Here is a 17958-nt window from a genome sequence, read left to right on the forward strand (position 1 = left end):
TGACTCTACAGCTGGCTCGAAACTCATGACAAATTCTCTCGGGTCTGATTCTCCATCAAACATAACCACTCTGGGCATCTTGAATCCTGGCGGCCATGGCTGATTTTGCAGGTCCATTGCTAGGGGTGACTCCGGATCTCCCGTGGAAGATCTTCGTCAAACTTCTTGCGAAGCTCGTATCAAATCTCCCGGTGGCGTCAGCCGGCGAGACATGCCCTCCGCTTGGTGGAGTATATCGATTTCCTCTTGGTTCTTTTCCAATGTTTTCCTTGCTTCGTCTTCCCGCTTGCGGTACTCATCATATGTCGTTTGATCCGTTGGAAAGTAGACTTGATACGCTTTCCAAATAACAAACTTTTGTGCCTTGAAACCCTTGGAAATGAGCACAGAACTTCGGCAAACTGACAAACAGAACTGTCACCCATCTAATAAGAATTTAGTCACCTACTCCTCATCACAAACTAAGTCATCCGGTTCAAGTTTATTTCTTTCCTACCTTTACTTCCAGCAACCCTATACTTTTTAGTCATATGCTATATATTCTCTTACGGGGTTGGATTCGGAGGGATTTTGGGGCTGGTTTGTTAAGTCTACGAGAGAGAGCATGGTAGCTAGACGTAGGAGATGACCAACGTGCTGAAGGATTGTGAACTGGGCTTTGGTCAGGAGTTCAGCCCAGGTGGAAAGTGACAGCCTGCTGCAGCTCAGTCTAGAGAAAAAAAAATAGCAGGCTAGGGAAGGGTGAGATCGGCCCAACAAAATGAGTGTCAAGCTGAAATTTTCTTTTCAGCTTTCCTTTTCCTTTTCCAAATGCTTATATATTGTATGTATTTACATACAAAATGTCATCGTATAAATGCCCCCCACCAAGTGAGCACCACGAGAGATGAGTGGGACTCAACTCGGTGTCATGAACTAGAATAAAAGCGGTTGTTAAGTATTACCTTGTAGACAAATCCTCCACTGTGCCCGAAAAGGCGCTGATACAGTGGGACCATAGAATAAAGAAGCTTCACCAAGACCATGAAGGTACCTTGACACTGGTGTCATTAAAAGAAAAAAGAAAACTCCAATAGGACCATGAAGGTACCTTGACACCGATGGAATTAAGGGACGATATAGCTTCACCAGGACCATGAAGGTACCTTTACACCGGTGTTGCTAAAAGAAGAAGAGACTCCACTAGGACCATGAAGGTACCTTGACACCGATGAAATCGTAGAATGGTAGAGCTTCACTAGGACCATGAAGGTACCTTGACACCGATGAAATCGTAGAATGACAGAGCTTCACTAGGACCATGAAGGTACCTTGACACCGATGAAATCGTAGAATGGTAGAGCTTCACTAGGACCATGAAGGTACCTTGACACCGATGAAATCGTAGAATGACAGAGCTTCACTAGGACCATGAAGGTACCTTGACACCGGTGTAGCTAAGGCATAAGTTTGACTTGCAGTGAAATACCATGCCACCCCTCAAAGGGGTTTTATCAGCTCTAGTATGACCCAGAAAAGGAGCACCAACCAGCAAAGGGTTTCATAGATCCACGTGTACTGCACTGGCACGCTTCACTACTCTCACTCCTCAAAGGGGTTTTACCACTTCCGAGGTAAGTCTCGATGCTACTGTGACCGAAAATGCATTATCCCAGCATGAACAAGATGCGAATCAACTTCACTAGGAATAAATAAGGGTACCTAACACCAGTCGAGCTGAAATATTAGAGAAAAAGGAGTTCTACCAAGACCACGAAGGTACCTTGACACCGGTAGAATATTAGGACAAAGAAGCTTCACCAGGACCATGAAGGTACCTTAACACCAATGGAGCTGAAATGTGTGAGAGAAAAAAAGTTCCACCAGGATCACAAAGGTACCTTGACACCGGTAGAATATTAGAACAAAGAAGCTTCACCAGGACCGTGAAGGTAACTTAACACTGATGGAGCTGAAATATGAGAGAGAGAGAGAAAAGTTATACCAGGACCACAAAGGTACCTTGACACCGCTAGAATAGTAGAACAAAGGAGAGCTTCACGAGGACCCTGATGCTACCTAAATGCTGAAAAAGGAATTCTACCAGGACCATGAATGTACCTTAACAAAGAAGGAGAGCTTCACCAGTTCACTGATGGAGCTAAAAAAGGAATTCTATCAGGACCATGAAGGTACCTAACACCGGTGTAGATAGAAAAATTTATGTGCTAGTTTGAAGTTGAGTTTATTGGATCAAAAATATTTTGACCATACTAATAAAGAAACATATGATTGTGCTTGCTGTTTGAAGAAGAGAATGCTGCCAACGTGTCCATGCATTGCATACAAATTACACATTAATAAGAGTAGAACAATTGAAGCATGGAAGATTGGATTTTATTACAATCTTGCAAAAGTCAAAGGTGGATTTTCTTCATGAGGGGAATGATGAGAATGATATGTGTTCAAGTGCTAATTTCACAAATTCGTTATATACTTGTTGTTGCTGCTATACTAAATATTATGTATATAACAAGGAGACAGCTAAAATTAATGATAATTATATATACCATGCATATACGTTGTTCTCTTTGTTTAGTACACTTTCAGGCTATCAAAAGCCGAGGACGGCTTTTCTTGAAGAAAGGGAGGATGATGCAGATATCTGTACCAACCATAGATTACATGTTGTTCCGCCAATTATGGTGAATGCTTCAAGTACTTTTGAACAAAGCATATCCAACGCATAGAAAGAACTAATGACGCGAGCTTGTCGACAAAAACTTCATAATAAGGTGATTTTGTTCCTAAGTATTTTAAGATATAAACTTGAGGGTATTGTGGGCTACATAATATTTGTTATTTCATTGTGTTCAGATTTGAATGCAGAGAAGTTTGGATGTGCAAATATATATTTTTGACCCAATGGAAGGCAAGGGAGATAGAGGCTCACAAGCAGAACAACGTTTGTAGTTCTACCAATCAAGGTCAACACAAATTATACATTAACACAAGATTCCAGCATGCAAGGGACACATATATGGAAAGGATACAATGTCTACCTTCCAACAAAACAAATGGCGTAAGATTTGGATCATTTTATAAGAAGTTATGCAGTTTTGAATTCAGGTTGTGTGGGCTGTCCAAAACGACGTGTGATACTTGTTGATGTGGAGCCAGTGACTTGCAAAGAGCATAAAGCATATATCCAGAGGTTTCAAGGCTTTCAAAGGCGTGGCAACACCTTCCTTGGCAAGTCCTACATGGACTCAAATCAATACAATGACGAACAAACAAGATAAGGAAAATTCAATTCGATTCGGACTCGGATTGGTGCGGCCAGATAGATGCGGATTAAATGTTCCATAACTCCCTCGTACCGAGTCAGTTTGGGCTCTATAAGTACAGGATGGAAATCTTATCTCTTAATCTTTCTAACAGATCTTGTCCTATTGTCAGATTCATCATGAGCCGACCGCAGTCATCACCACAATACGTCAGATGTAACTTAAGTTTTCTGTTTTGTTTTATATTCGAGTCTAAGTCGGTCCCAACTATCCTAGGGGTTATATAAACTCATGTACATGACCTTTTAGGTCATACCATATTTATTCTACAGAAAAACTTGCAGCAATTGCTCTTGTTCACATCTAGGGTTTAGCCTCTTGCAAACCACCAATAACTAGATAGGTAATTAGGAGTTGCCATCGATTGTTCTTGCTGTTCTGCTGGGAATTGAGGGAGCAATTCATCCACTTCTGTATGGTCTAGTGGATTAATCATCATAGGTTTTGGTTCTATGAATTCGAGGTGAAAGACGTGTTGCACAGGCAGCGTGTTGTTCATCAGGTTTTGTGGTGAATCCAGATTCTACATTGAGAAGGTCGCCCCCCCCCCCCCCCCCCCACATCAAAAGGAATGGGCAAAGCCAAGATCTTCCGCTCATTTATCTACTCAAAGAGACTCTTGATTAGGTCTCGATGGAAGAAATACTGCTTATTCAGCATCTTCCTTACATTAGGCATCCAGTTGGCCTCGGATGCTCATTTACGAGGCCATAGATAGGGACAATGCTAGTAGTATTTGACCCAGCTAGTGCCTCTGGCTCATTCGCGGATGACTTACTTGAAGAGCCAAACCCTTAGTGGAGCCATCATTTTTGTAAATCTCCATAATACAAGGCACCCACTCAAACTCAAGTTTGGTGGCTGCAACTGCCTCCCCAAGTGAGCTAAATGTTTTGGGAGCGCGTCTTGACACGCTGACCAACCAATGTTGATGCATGCTATGATTTCACATCTACACAGCATCTTCAGGGTGCAGCTCTCTTGCGAGCCACATATAGCTATTTCTATAACAAATAATGTAGTCTTCAATCCTCTCATCACGCCTCTGCTTAATCTGAGACAACTTGAGGATCAATATGTCCTTCCTCATAGTAATGAAGTGAGACTTGCACAACTCCTTCACAACAATCCAGATGGGAATGGAACTGGTCGGTAGGTGGCTATACCAATGAAAGGCAGCGTCAGTCAAAGAACTAGAGAACTATTAGAGTAGTAGGGATGGGCTATTCACCATATCACCACATATTGACTTGATGTACACAAAGTGCTCTGTAGCTTCGCCAGTCCCATCAAACCGGCAGAACTTAGGCGGGTGACAGCCTGGAGGGAACACAACTTTATCGTGCCACGCCTCATAAGGCTTATTGAGCTTACTCTCTAACACTCTTGGGGAGTGCTCGACCACCAATTGCCTCATCCTTCTATTAATGCGATCTTCAACAATATCATGATAATCTTTGAGAGTTACCGCCGACACAGCTGATGCAGCGAGGACTACCAATGTGGCTACCACATGAGGAGATGTGGGAACTGGCTCATGATTCTGTTCAACACCTCCAACTCCTATCAAAGGAGGATTCGCAAAATGGGATGCAGCCTCATATAAATTGAGGATCAATAGGCTAACCTTGAGGTGCATTCTGAGGTACTGCTTGAGGATTTCCGAAAGTGAAACCCATCATCAAATATAGATCTGGTCTAACCTGTCTGCGAGCTCATTTACTTGTGTGCCAAGAGCACCATCACACTCGCCTTGGCTTACACCATGTGGGGAAGGCTCTGGCTGACTTTGACTGCTTGTGCCTATTTCCAGCCTGGATGTCAGACCACCTATATTGGCAAGCACACCTTCAGGAATGGTCTCATTCTCATTCGCCACATTAACTGGTGCAATATTTAAACCCTCTAGATAACCTTCATCTCTAGACAATGCTGAATGAGCCATCATTGAGAAATGGGAAGAACGAGAACATTCAAGGGAATTCGAGGTTTCAGCCCCTAAATCGTATTGTCCCTCATCTTTTGAGGTAACGGGGCTACTCCCAGTACACTGTCGTGCTCTTAACTTCAAGTGCGTATATGGATCGACACACATAGCTATGGCATAAAGCTCATCTTGATGACGCAACAAGCATGGAGGAATATTCCTGTGGAGGCTAAGCGGCTCATCTGAAGAGGTCTGGCCATCAAGCAAATGGGACCTCTCAATTACGGGGGAATCAAGGAGCAATTATAGCCTCACTTTGTATACGCATGATAACCTGCGAGGACTTGGCAAAACAGGCCCTGGGGTTTGGCATGATCTCATCTTTGGAGGAATAAATCATCTCCTGGGTAACAGGGAGAGGTTCTCAATCGGAGCCGACTCTTCGGCCAATCTAACCTCAATCATCCCGCACATCATTACATCGTTATTACAGGACTTCTTCTCTAATCCTTCGGAGGGGTATCATAGTTGCATGTGAAGCTCAAATTAGGCTTAACTAGCTGTGGAAAACATATAGGCTATTCCTGTGAAGGTTGCTCAACCGGCCCAGCCGTAGCGGGTGTAACACCATCAGACTTAAATCTGCGTGGCCTTAGAGCTAAGCGCTTGAGAAGGATGTTATACCTGAGGTCTTGCTCAAGGCTCGTGGTGACCCGAACACTAACCCTTCCGTTATCAGGATCTACCTGACCACTAGCTTGAACTTTGACTTGCACATGTTGGAGCACAATATCTAGCAGCTCCCAATACATGGCTTGATGACATCTCCACTTCAGCTCACGCTTCTTCTGATTTGCACTGAGTGCATGCCAAGCTTGGGGCCTTTCAGGCAGATTTGATGAAGATGGAGGTACTGATTGCTGTTTTGGGGCACGGGCGCCTCATGACTAGCAAAAGCAGCAACATGCGAAGGCCTTTGGTCACGCCGTTGTGGCACAAACCCTTGGCCTCTCCAACGTTTAGGACGATGCAACCACGGGCGCCAACTAGTAGAACGTTTGGGCATATCCCTGCTAGTAAGAGAAATGAGGGCCTCGTTAAGATGCGACCCTAACTTGATGGACTTGTTGGGGTCTTGCGACATAAGGGTTGCCCATAGGCCATGAACTCTCTAGCGCTTGACGCCCCTAGAGCTGTCTCTTGACACCACCCACTAAATCTCACAACTGCTGCAACTGTTGCTGTAGCTGCTTCAACTCATCAGGGCATGGCGCTGTCACTTCATTTGGCAGCACAACGAATTGATTCTTAGAATAAGGCGAGTCAGACACCGCATTGGTATGCAAGCAATGTACCCATTGCCTTACATTAGTCATACAAGGGCTAAACAAAGCCCATCTCTTTCTAATCGACGACTCAGGAAATCTCGAACAATTGTTTCTTGGGCAGGGAGCCTGCTCTGAGCCAGATTATAAATCCACTAGCAAGGGAATGTTTCATCCTAGGGGACAATGGAAGGTGCAATGCTAGAGGCAACCTACTAACGGAGCCTTCTCACCTTCGAATACCTACGCCAGGAGTTGAGTTTTGAGTGAGGGCCTCCTGATTGATGGGCAAGGACCATGCTTTGACCCAGTTAACACAAGCCACATCTAGAGCCACTATCATCTTAGCCTCATCAGCTTTTTTCAGGCTCTACGAGCTTCTTCAAAACATTGATGGCCTTAAATACCAGGCCCTGACATTCGCTCTTTACTTCGGTGAACACTACCCTCTACACCCTCCTAAATCTTGGCCAAGTGTTGTATCGGCCGGGCATAAACCTTGCCCTCATGCTCAAAGACAGCCATGGGTGGGATAGTTTCAAATTGTAGCATCATTGGCATGGAGCTGCTAGCAGGGATGACTCCAGCTGCACGAGGGACATTTTAATCCATGTCAACCCACAACTTTAACACATAATATCTCACAGAGCTCTTTTAAAGACCATCATAACGACCATCGCAGCGCAACAAAGATGGGAATAGAACCAGGTCACGTCGGGCGTGCCAATCTGTTTCGCGCAAGAGAAATGAAACTCGATGGTTTAGCTTAAGATAATATATTGCGGGCATGCTAGTATACACACTTTATACAAATAAAGAGACAAATATGTAAAGACATCATAAAGTACAAGTTTCCAATTACATCTCATTATCACATACACCACACACGAATACGCCACGCATGTACACGTGTCTCTAATTGTTTGACGATCATATTGTTCTTCTGGTTCCTGGGGCTTCTCAAAGCTCGCTAGTTAATTATCTCCATTTTCACGGACAACACCTGATTAAGCCACGCTTCTGATGGTCGCTTCATTTATGGTCTTCTAAGCCCTACATAGCTGTAGTCACAAGCATCAAAGATGAAGCAAAGTGAGATTAGGTAAAAAGAAAAGACCGGTCTCATATCATTGACTGTAGACAACCCAGGGCATCATCAGCTTATTAGCCTTAGCATATATATGTGTATGATCGCTCATAATCGGCCTCGGCCTCAGGTGATATATATATAAGACAGGAGAGAAAGGTTAGGGGCACGGCATCTCGTATAGCTACAATGGGCATTACCCAAGAGCCTAGCGATCGGCTTAGCCACACTAAACCCTCCCTCGACCTCAGCTATCGCATAATTGGTCACGGCAACATTGCAACATTTCCCTTTAAGCAACATATCCCTTTAAGCAACATATCCGAGGCAACATATTTTCCAAGGCAATATGTTCTGTAGGACTCTCAGATTACTAACCAGTGGGTGACTAACAGGGTGCCAAGGAAGCTAGGCAATTTATGCATATCACCAAAGCCTCAACAGTCACCAAATAGGGAAGTAACCAGCTAAAATAGGATGGCCATTAATGCATAATATAACAATAGACAATAGCATAAGGCCAATCACAGGTAACAGGAATAAGAGGAACAACAGGTCAAGGTCCTCAGATAACAAAGCTTCACATAGGCACCATGTGGCTGCATGAAACATCAAAAGCTACTTCTCATTCAACAACAGGTAGTCAAGGCCCACCAGCTGAAACACAAAATATGCGAGTGAGCTGATGAGGACATCCCCAACAGCACTTATTCTCTTGGTTATGGGGCAGACTTGGTTGATGCTAAAAGTCCCTCTCAAACTGTTGATGCCAATACTACACACAAAGGTTCTATGATAAAAGCTCGATTGAAACAAATGCAATAAGAGGTGAATCTGTTTCTTAATGATTGCAATTGTACTTTTAGTGAGAATTGTTTAATACCTAATGGGAATACATTGCTTGTTCTCAGGTTTGGACCACATGTCACATGGGAGAACAAGGATGAGATGGACAGGTGTGGTGATGCTACTATCTAGAATTGCTTGGTTGTGCATTTGATAAGGACATTGGTACCATGGACACGGCCAACCAGTCAGGCCAACCAGTGTTGGTGATGCTACTGTCTAGAATTGCTTCGCCTTTGACTACTCGGGAACCCGATAAGGCAAGACTACTCTAGAACTAAACAAGGCAAGGTGAGTTGGTCCTGCATGACTTCTTTTGGATCACACCATTTTGGTTGGCTTGTATGTTAAGTGCAAAAATTGTTAGAGTCTTTCAGTCTATTTTGAAGCAAACTGCACATGGACTGTTGTTTTTATTGTTGGGCCAAGTCCAACCCATGTAGAACTAAGGGCAAGGGTTTCCCTCACTATTTATACCCACATGTAACCTCCCTTCTAGGGTTACCACGATTAGTGTGCAGCAGTCACCCCCTTAGAGATTGAGAGATTTTCTAGTTCTAGCTGTTGTTCTTGTGTCTTCCTTTGGATTTGCAGCTGCTACAACGCCTACTTCCCGTGGTCAAGTAAACAAAGACCAAATCGTGTGGTTGGGCTAATTAATTTGTCACAGGTTGTTGCTCAACAGCGGTTGGTGCCATCGGTTCGTCAGGTTGCACAGATCAAGTTATCACCCACGATCTTACAATGAGAAGATCGGGCAAACTTTCACTCATCATCTAGTATCAGGGCTTCAGTTCACTCGATAGGATCATTTATCTTAGTCACTTGATTTACATTCCTGTCCCATACCCTAAAATCCCAAAAACAAAATTGCTACCAAACCATAGCTAATTCTGGAGCTATAGTGAGCTTTGTTAGGTTTTAGTCCAATAGTTTGAGTTTGGTTGTTGTATCTTATAGTTTCTTGGTGTTTCCCTTTGTTTTGCGATACCAAAATCATTTTCCCTTTCTCTTTTCCACCCCAGATCTGTACCCCCCCCCCCCTTTAGTTCTTGTGTTCTTGGTCTAGTTGGATTTCTGTCCCAAGTCTAGCTAGCATCCAGATCTCAGATTGTTGCAGCTAGGATAAAATCAGTGTAACTTTTGCAAACAAAGTCGGATTTGACCGTTTAGATACTTTATACAAAGCTTGCGACACATACTACAAAATCTCTATTAAGCTCAATTCTAAATTCAGCTTTCTGCTTTCAGATTTAGCCCCATCAAGGTTCATAGTCTACACATACCATATATGATATGTTGGTCTGCATTCTGCAACATTCAGAAGTATGAAATCCATGTTTGCAGTCCCTAGTGAACACAAAGCCCTACCTTTGTGAAAATTTTGAACCTATTTGGGACTAGCTATATGTTTATTGCTTCAGGGCCTTGCACTTATGTTATTTTGAGCAGCAAAACTACATATCTACATCTGGGTGCTGGTCACTGTAGCAAAAGTAAAAAAAAAGAAGAGCTGACCAAAAAAAAGGAGAAAGAAAACAAAGGTGTTGTGATCAGTATTCCAATTTCAGTTTGTCACACCTGCTCTAGTTGAGTTATATCCTTTTGTGCGTATCAACAAGCCTGCCTGAAACTTTGAGAAACTAGCTAGTGTCCCTTCCTGCACTTGTGCAACAAGAGCTTTGCTATAAATTTTCAGTTTGTGAATGGCTTTTTTCCTTGGTTGCATATCCTTTTGAGGCTGGTCACACCATTGTGCTCACCAAAACATTAAGTGTTCAGATCAATGATGAAGAACAGCCGTAACAATTCAACCTATTCTAGACCCAAGCTAAAGTGAATGACAAGCTGATTAAGTTGATAATTGATAGTGGTAGCTGCCACAACCTTGCTAGTATGGAAATGTGTGAGAAGCTTGGGCTGACCTTGATTAAGAATCCTCACCCCTACTATGTGCATGGTTTAGAGATTGTGGCGATGTGAAGGTGCAATAATTGGTAAGAGTTACTTTCAGTACACATGATTACAGCGATATTGTTGATTGCGATGTCATGCCTATGACTGTTTGTCACTTGCTATTGGGGCGGCTATGGCAATTTGATAGAAGTGTTCTACATGAAGGCCGTGACAACACCTATGCTTTCAAGCGGCAAGGAAAAGGCATCAAGCTGCTACCCATGACACCAAATCAGATTATATAGTAGCAAACATGCAAAGAATGATTGAAGTGAAGAAGATAAGTGAGGATCAGCATGAGAAGAAGATGACTGCCCACAAGTCAGTGAGTGAGGACCACAAAGCAAGCTTGAATGGAAAGAAGAAGAGTGAGAAGCAGAAGTTAGTTATGATAGCCACTAAATCTGAGATGAAGGAAGTGGGAGATAACCCCAAAATTGTGCATTTTGTACTGTTGTACAACGATGTAATGCTTTCTATTATTGAATTGACTCCTCTTGCTAGTGTTGTTTCTAGTGTGTTGTAGGACTTTGAAGATGTGTTTCCGGAGGAGATACCCACTAGTCTACCTCCGCTTTGTGGGATTGAACATCAGATCAACCTCACCCCAGGAGTTTCCCTTCCTAACCGACTATCGTACCTGTCGGTGAATCAGGAACCAGGGGTCCCCGAATCCCGAGGCCATGCCAGCAATCAGCCATGTGGCGCCATCCCGCGGGGTCACCTCCGCGAGGTAAAAAAGACTAAGTCATGGGAGAGGGCGCTCGGGGCCACAGACAGTGGTCCCCGAGTACCTGGGTTCCCCGATGATCTGCGAAGACTAAGGGATCGGAAAGAAAGTGCTCGAGGAGGTGAACAGTGACCCCCGAGCATAGTCCCCCGACGACCAGGAGAACCGAGTATCGGGAGAGGTGTGCCCGGGGCTGCGAGCAGTAGCCCACCGGGCACCCGAGTACCCCGAGGACTCAACGAAGGAAGTTCCGAGAAGAGAGTGCTCGGGGCTGCGAGTAGCGGCCCCCGAGCACTTGGTTCCCCGAGGATCCGTACAGTCAAGACCGGGAGAGAGTGCTCGGGCCGTGAACAGTGGCCCCCGAGCACTCGGTTCCCTGAGGACCAAGAAAGGGTGTTCTCGGGAGAGAGTGCTCGGGGAGGTGAACAGTGACCCCCGAGCACTCGGTTCCCCGATGACCCAGGAAGCCCCTCGGTCAGTGGCCCCCACTGGGGTCCAGCGATGAGGTGTTAGCCAATGAAAGGCCCGATGACGCATTTAAGAGAGCGCGTGGCCTGTCACCTCCAACTGCTCCCGCCACGCTCGGTGTCAGTTCCTGCCATATTCTGGCAGAAGGGCATGGGGACATTTAATGCACGGGTCCCATCCCGCGTTATCCGGCGCGCCTCGGGATAGCATCGCGGGGCCCGAGGCGTTCCATCTGCCGCACTGCTGTGGCAGGCGAACAAGACGGGGCGGGCACACCGGGCCTTTCTGCGGCTGCCCGGTGGGCCCTCTCCACGGCGCCCGTTGCCAGCGCCATCATGACGACTGAAGACCGAGCGCGGGGCGCGTTTTCAACCCCCGTCACTTCGCGCAGAGGCCATGATGACGCCCTTTCCTTTTATGGTGCCTTGGGACTCGTGCCCTCCCATTCGGGGCACGCTACCGCCGGCGGGTATTTAAAGCGACCAGCAGCACGAACAAAGGAAGGTCTAAGGTCTAAGGTCTAAGGTCTGAGTGAATTAATTGATAGGCAACGCTCGAACTCTCAAACGAGCGCACTCAGAGCCAACAAACACACACAGAGTCCAACGGAGATCGAAGAACACCTTCGTACGAGCATAGAAACCGAAGAATAAGGAGCCCCAGGCTCTAGGATAGACAGACATTCTTGTAACTAGCACATTCCTGGGAGGCATTCTCAGGACATTTATAGCATCCACACAGGAGTAGGGTGTTACACGCAGTGCGGCCTGAACCTGTCTAAAAATCCCCCAGCGCATTTACTCTTTTCTGCATTAGATCATTCCTCACCACCTACCATTGCATTTACATCCATTTATTTCTCCAGCAAACATATTCAGAATCATCCCCCGGTCGAATCTTTAAAAAGGGGTCCCTCAGGATCCCTGCGATAGGAGCTAACCCTCTGACAGCTGGCGCGCCAGGTAGGGGGGTTGCATCCCTGAATTTGATTGTTTGTTTTGTCCTGCAGAAAAAATGGCTGGTGGCCATCATCTCTGGCGCTCTAGCTCCAGCTCCAGTGAGGAAATGGAGCCCCTCGCTCAGGAGGCCCCAGTCGCTGTTGCTCCCCAGCAGCAGCCACGATCTGCACGCACGGCGTTCCCCTCTCAGGGGGACCATGGCGCTGGGCCCAGCAGGGCCAGCGCCGCCGTCACTGGTGCACCATCCAGCCCCCAGCAGGTGGCCGAAACTCCTGCCGCCAGATCCACATCTGGACAGCGTCGGGCGCCGTTGCGGCATAGGCTCACCTTCAGCGAGGCCAGTCCTGGGAGTGTGCTGCTTGCGGCGCAAGCTCTCCTCAGGCACCCGCCAGTCCAGGCGGCAGGGGAAACCCCGCAAGGCCACTGGCTCCAGGAGGTGGCCGCCTTAGTCGGCACGGCCCACCGCTAGGTGCTGGCCGAAAGTTCCCGCGCTACCTCCCAATGCGGCGCAGCTAAGACCGGCCCATCATCGGGTGGCGGTCGTACTGGCCGGGGGGCCTCCAAGCGGAGCGCCGCCCCCCTGGCCACTACCGGAGCTCAGGACCTCCGCTTACACCTCAACCAGCGGAGGGGCGTCGAAGATGCGCGCGTCACCCTCGAGCGCCAACGGGAGACCCGGCATGAGGCTGAAGCCGAGGACCAGGCCTCCTCCTTGCCGGCCCATGATCGTCGGGGCTCCCCGGCTCGCCAACGTTCACCGCGTCGTAGGGTACGGCATAGGCTGTTGTGCCTTCACCAGCGAGCTCCGCCAGGTCAAATGGCCCACCAAGTTCCTACCAGAACTACCGGAGAAGTACGACAGGTCCATCGAGCCCGTCGAGTTCCTCCAGATCTACACCACTGCTGTCCAAGCGGCTGGCGGCAATGAAAAGGTGATGGCCAACTACTTTCATGTCGCATTGAGGGGCTCTGCCCGCTCTTGGCTTATGAACTTACCCCCAGGATCCATCAGCTCCTGGGATGATCTTTGCCACCAATTTGTGGCTAACTTTCAGGGCACATTCACGTGCCCCGGCCTGGAGTGCGACCTCCACGCCGTTAAGCAGCAGGAGGAGGAGACGCTGCAATGCTTCATACAGCGCTTCAGCCAGGTCCGCAACACCATCCCGCGAAAAAACCCCCATGCTATCATTGTCGCGTTCCGGCAGGGTGTCCGCGACGAGCGGATGCTCGAGAAGCTGGGCACGCGCGAGGTCGAAACCACCGCAGAGCATTTCGCGCTGGCCAACAAGTGCGCCAAGGTGGCGGAAGCTCGGGCATGGCATGTTCCGCGCCCTGAGCATCCCGCCGCCGATCAGCCAGGTCCTTCCCGCTCCGACAGGCGGGAAAAGAAGAAGAGAAGGAGGCGCGAGGCTGTCCCCGTCGAGCCAGCCCAGGGCCCCGCCCGTGGGTCGGCCCAGGAACCCGACCGCCGGCAAGCACGCCGGGCGGCCGCCGACAGACGGCCTGCACCCGCGAGGGCTCCGGTTCCCGCAAGGGCTCCCGCACCGGCAAGGGCTCCCGCTCCCGCAGGGCCCGAGCCGGGGAAGTGGTGCCAGATCCACCAGACCAGGTGGCATGACCTCACGGAGTGCCGCACGGTCAAGGGCCTCATCGAGCAGCGCTAGAGGGACTGCGAGGAGCCCCACAGGGGTGGCGACGACAGAGCTGCCCCCGACAACCAAGAGCTCGGCTTCCAGGAACCCGAGCACACTGTCGCCTTCATCGACGGAGGCGCATACACGCCCTCCTCCCGCCGCAGTGTCAAGACCATGCGGCGCGAGGTGTGCTCGGCGACCCGGAGCGAAGAGGCCGCAAGGCCCCTGAAGTGGTCGGATGCCTCGATCACGTTCAGCTTGGCCGACCACCCCGCCAGTACTGTAGGCGTGGGGCCCCGATCACATTCTGCAATGTGAAGGTCAGCAGGGTGCTGATCGACGGGGGCGCAGGCCTTGACCTCCTCTCCAGGGAGGCTTTCGAGAAGCTGCAGGTGCCCTCCAGGCGACTAAAGCCGTCGCTCCCCTGTTATGGGTTGACACCCGGGCACTCCCTGCCCCTCGGGCAGGTCGAGCTGCCCGTGACATTCGGGAGCCGGGACAACTTCCGGGCGGAGAACGTCATCTTCGACGTCGTGGAGCTCCCCCTCCCCTACAACGCCATCCTCGGGCGCCCGGCGCTCGCTCGGTTCATGGTGGTCACGCACTACGCGTACCTCACGGTTAAGATGCCGGGCCCAGCGGGCCCCATCTCCGTGTCCGCCGAGACCAGCAGCGCCATCAACTACGCCGAGCAGTTATATTCGACCTTGGTCTCAGCTCGGGCCGAGGTCGAAGGTCATCTAGGGGGCCTGGGACCCTCTTCATCCAAACCCCAACTCGCTGTCGACGCCTCCGTTCCTACGAAGGAGGTTGTGGTGGGCGAAGACGCCTCCCGGGTCGTTCGAATTGGCGGTGACCTGGGCGGCAAATAGGAAAGCGCGCTCGTCGCCTTCCTCCGGGCTAATGTCGACGTGTTTGCATTGCAGCCGTCCGATATGCCCGGGATCCCTAGGGAGGTGATCGAGCACCACCTGGCTATGCGCCCGGATGCACGCCTGGTGAAGCAGAAAGTCCGGCAGCAGGCGTCTGAGCACCAGGAGTTCATCCGGGAGCAAGTCAGTAAGCTCCTTGACGCCGGATTCATCTGAGAAGTCCTCTACTCCGAGTGGCTGGCAAACCCAGTCATCGTCCCGAAGGCCAACGGCAAGCTCCGCATGTGCGTGGACTACACCGATCTAAACAAGGCTTGCCCAAAAGATCCTTTTCATTTACCCCGCATAGATCAGATTGTAGATGCAACCGCGGGATGGGATCTTTTATGTTTTTTGGATGCAAACTCTGGTTATCACCAAATTCGCATGGCATAGAGGATGAAGAAAAAACTTCTTTTACCACTCCGGTGGGGACTTACTGCTATGTATCGATGCCTTTTGGTTTGCGCAACGCTAGGTCTTCTTTCCAGCGCGCTGTCCGCATCACCCTTGACTCGTAGGTTGGCCGCAGCGTCGAGGCCTACATCGACGATCTCATGCTCAAGTCCCGAGACCGCGCCACCCTGCTTGAAGATCTTGCCGAGACTTTCAACAGTCTCCGCACTACCCGCTTGAAGCTTAACCCCGAGAAGTGTGTCTTCGGGGTACCTGCGGGCAAGCTCTTCGGTTTCTTGGTCTCCAGCCGAGGGATCGAGGTCAACCCAGAGAAGATCCGGGCCATCGAGCAGATGCGACCACTGGCTCGACTCAAGAAAGTGCAGTGTCTCGCCGGCTGCATGGCGGCCCTCGGGCGCTTCATCTCCAAACTTGGGGAGCGAGGACTCCCCCTCTTCAAGCTCCTGAAGAAGTCCGGTCGCTTCGACTGGACGCCGGAAGCCGAGCAGGCTTTCTGCAATTTGAAGAAGTATCTCACCTCACCGCCTGTACTGGTGGCCCCCTCCGAGGGCGAGCCACTACTGCTCTACTTCTCGGCCACTCCTCAGGTCGTGAGCATGGTACTGGTGGTGGAGCGCGATGAGTGCTCGGGGCAAGGTGCTGCGTCCCAGCTCCCGGCCGCCCCCGAGCACTCCCCAGTCCTCTCGGCTCCCCCTGGGCAGGGGGTCGAGCCTGAGCACTTGGCTCCTCCCGACCAAGGAGTCAAGCCCAAGCACCCGGCCAGCCCCGACCACGTTGCCGAGCTCGGGGGCTGTAACAGGCCTTCGGGGGTGAAGCCGCAGTCCGGTCCGCCGCGTACAGCGACCGGTGTACTTCGTTAGTGAAGTGCTCCGGGACGCCAAGACAAGATACCCCCAAGCCCAGAAGATGCTCTACGCCATGCTCGTTGCTTCCCGGAAGCTGCGCCACTACTTCCAGGTGCACAAGGTCTCGGTGGTTACCACGTACCCACTGGGGCCCATCCTCTGGAACCGAGAAGGCACTGGGTGCGTCATCAAGTGGGCGGTGGAGCTGGCGGAGTTCGACCTGCACTTTGTCAGCCGCCAGGCGATCAAAAGCCAGGCGCTCTCTGACTTCATGGCAGAGTGGACGCCCGTCCCCGAGGTCAACCAAGAAGAGATTTCTGCATATCCCGAGCACGATGCGCCCGGGTATTGGATTATGCACTTTGATGGTTCCCTCACGCTGAAAGGCGCGGGGGCCGGAGTGGTTCTCACCTCCCCAACGGGTGAATAACTCCGGTACGTCGTGTAGCTGCAGTTCCGAGCAACCAACAACATGGCGGAATATGAGGGGCTCCTCGCTGGCCTCCGGGCTGCGGTGGGCCTCAGGATTCGTCGCCTCCTGGTCAAGGGAGACTCCCAGCTGGTGGTCAACAGGTGTCGAAAGGATACCAGTGCACGGATCCTCAAATGGCGGCGTACGTGGCGGAAGTCAGGAAGCTGGAGAGGCACTTCGACGGCCTGGAGCTGCGGTACATCTCTCGCCGCGACAACGCTCTGGCCGATGACCTCTCTCGTCTGGCCTCTTCCCGTGTGCGCGTCCCTACCGGAGTATTTGAAGAAAGACTCACACGACCTTCCGTCCTGCCTGCCGAACAGGACGAAGGGGGAACCTCGAGCCCAGTTCAGGGGACCCCGGCGGCGCCCTCAGTGGGAAGCCCCGACAGGGTGCCGCCGCCCGGCGAGTGCGCTGCGCTTGCCGACTGTTCTCAAGATGCCTCGTGGATGGACGAGATCCGAGGGTACTTGAAAGAAAAGTTCCTCCCCGGGGATGATGCCTCTGCTGAAAGAATTGCTCGGCAGTCCAAACGCTATACCATAGTAGATGGGGATCTCTACCGGTGTGGCGCAGGCGGCGTCCTCCTGAAATGCATCACCCGGGCAGAAGGCGGCGAGCTTCTCGCTGAGGTCCACGAGGGCGAGTGCGGTGGCCATGCATCGTTCCGCACGTTGGTCGGGAAGCCCTTCCGGCAAAGTTTTTACTGGCCTACAGCTCTCCAGGATGCTTCCGAGTTGGTTCGGCGCTGCAGGGCGTGCCAGTTCCACGCAAAGTCGATTCACCAGCCAGCTCAGGCTCTCCAAACCATCCCCCTGTCATGGCCCTTCGCGGTCTGGGAGCTGGATATTCTATGTCCATTCCCCCGAGCAATCGGGGGCTATGGGTACCTCTATGTCACCATCGACAAATTTACCAAGTGGCCGGAGGCAGTTCCAGTCATCAAGGTGACCAAGAACACAGCGCTCCAGTTCATCCGCGGTATCACCAGTCGCTTCGGCGTCCCGAACCGGATCATCACCGACAATGGCACTCAGTTCACAAGTGCCCTG

The sequence above is a fragment of the Phragmites australis genome, chromosome 6 (genome assembly GCF_958298935.1).
Source record: "Phragmites australis chromosome 6, lpPhrAust1.1, whole genome shotgun sequence".
Taxonomy (NCBI): Eukaryota; Viridiplantae; Streptophyta; class Magnoliopsida; order Poales; family Poaceae; genus Phragmites; species Phragmites australis.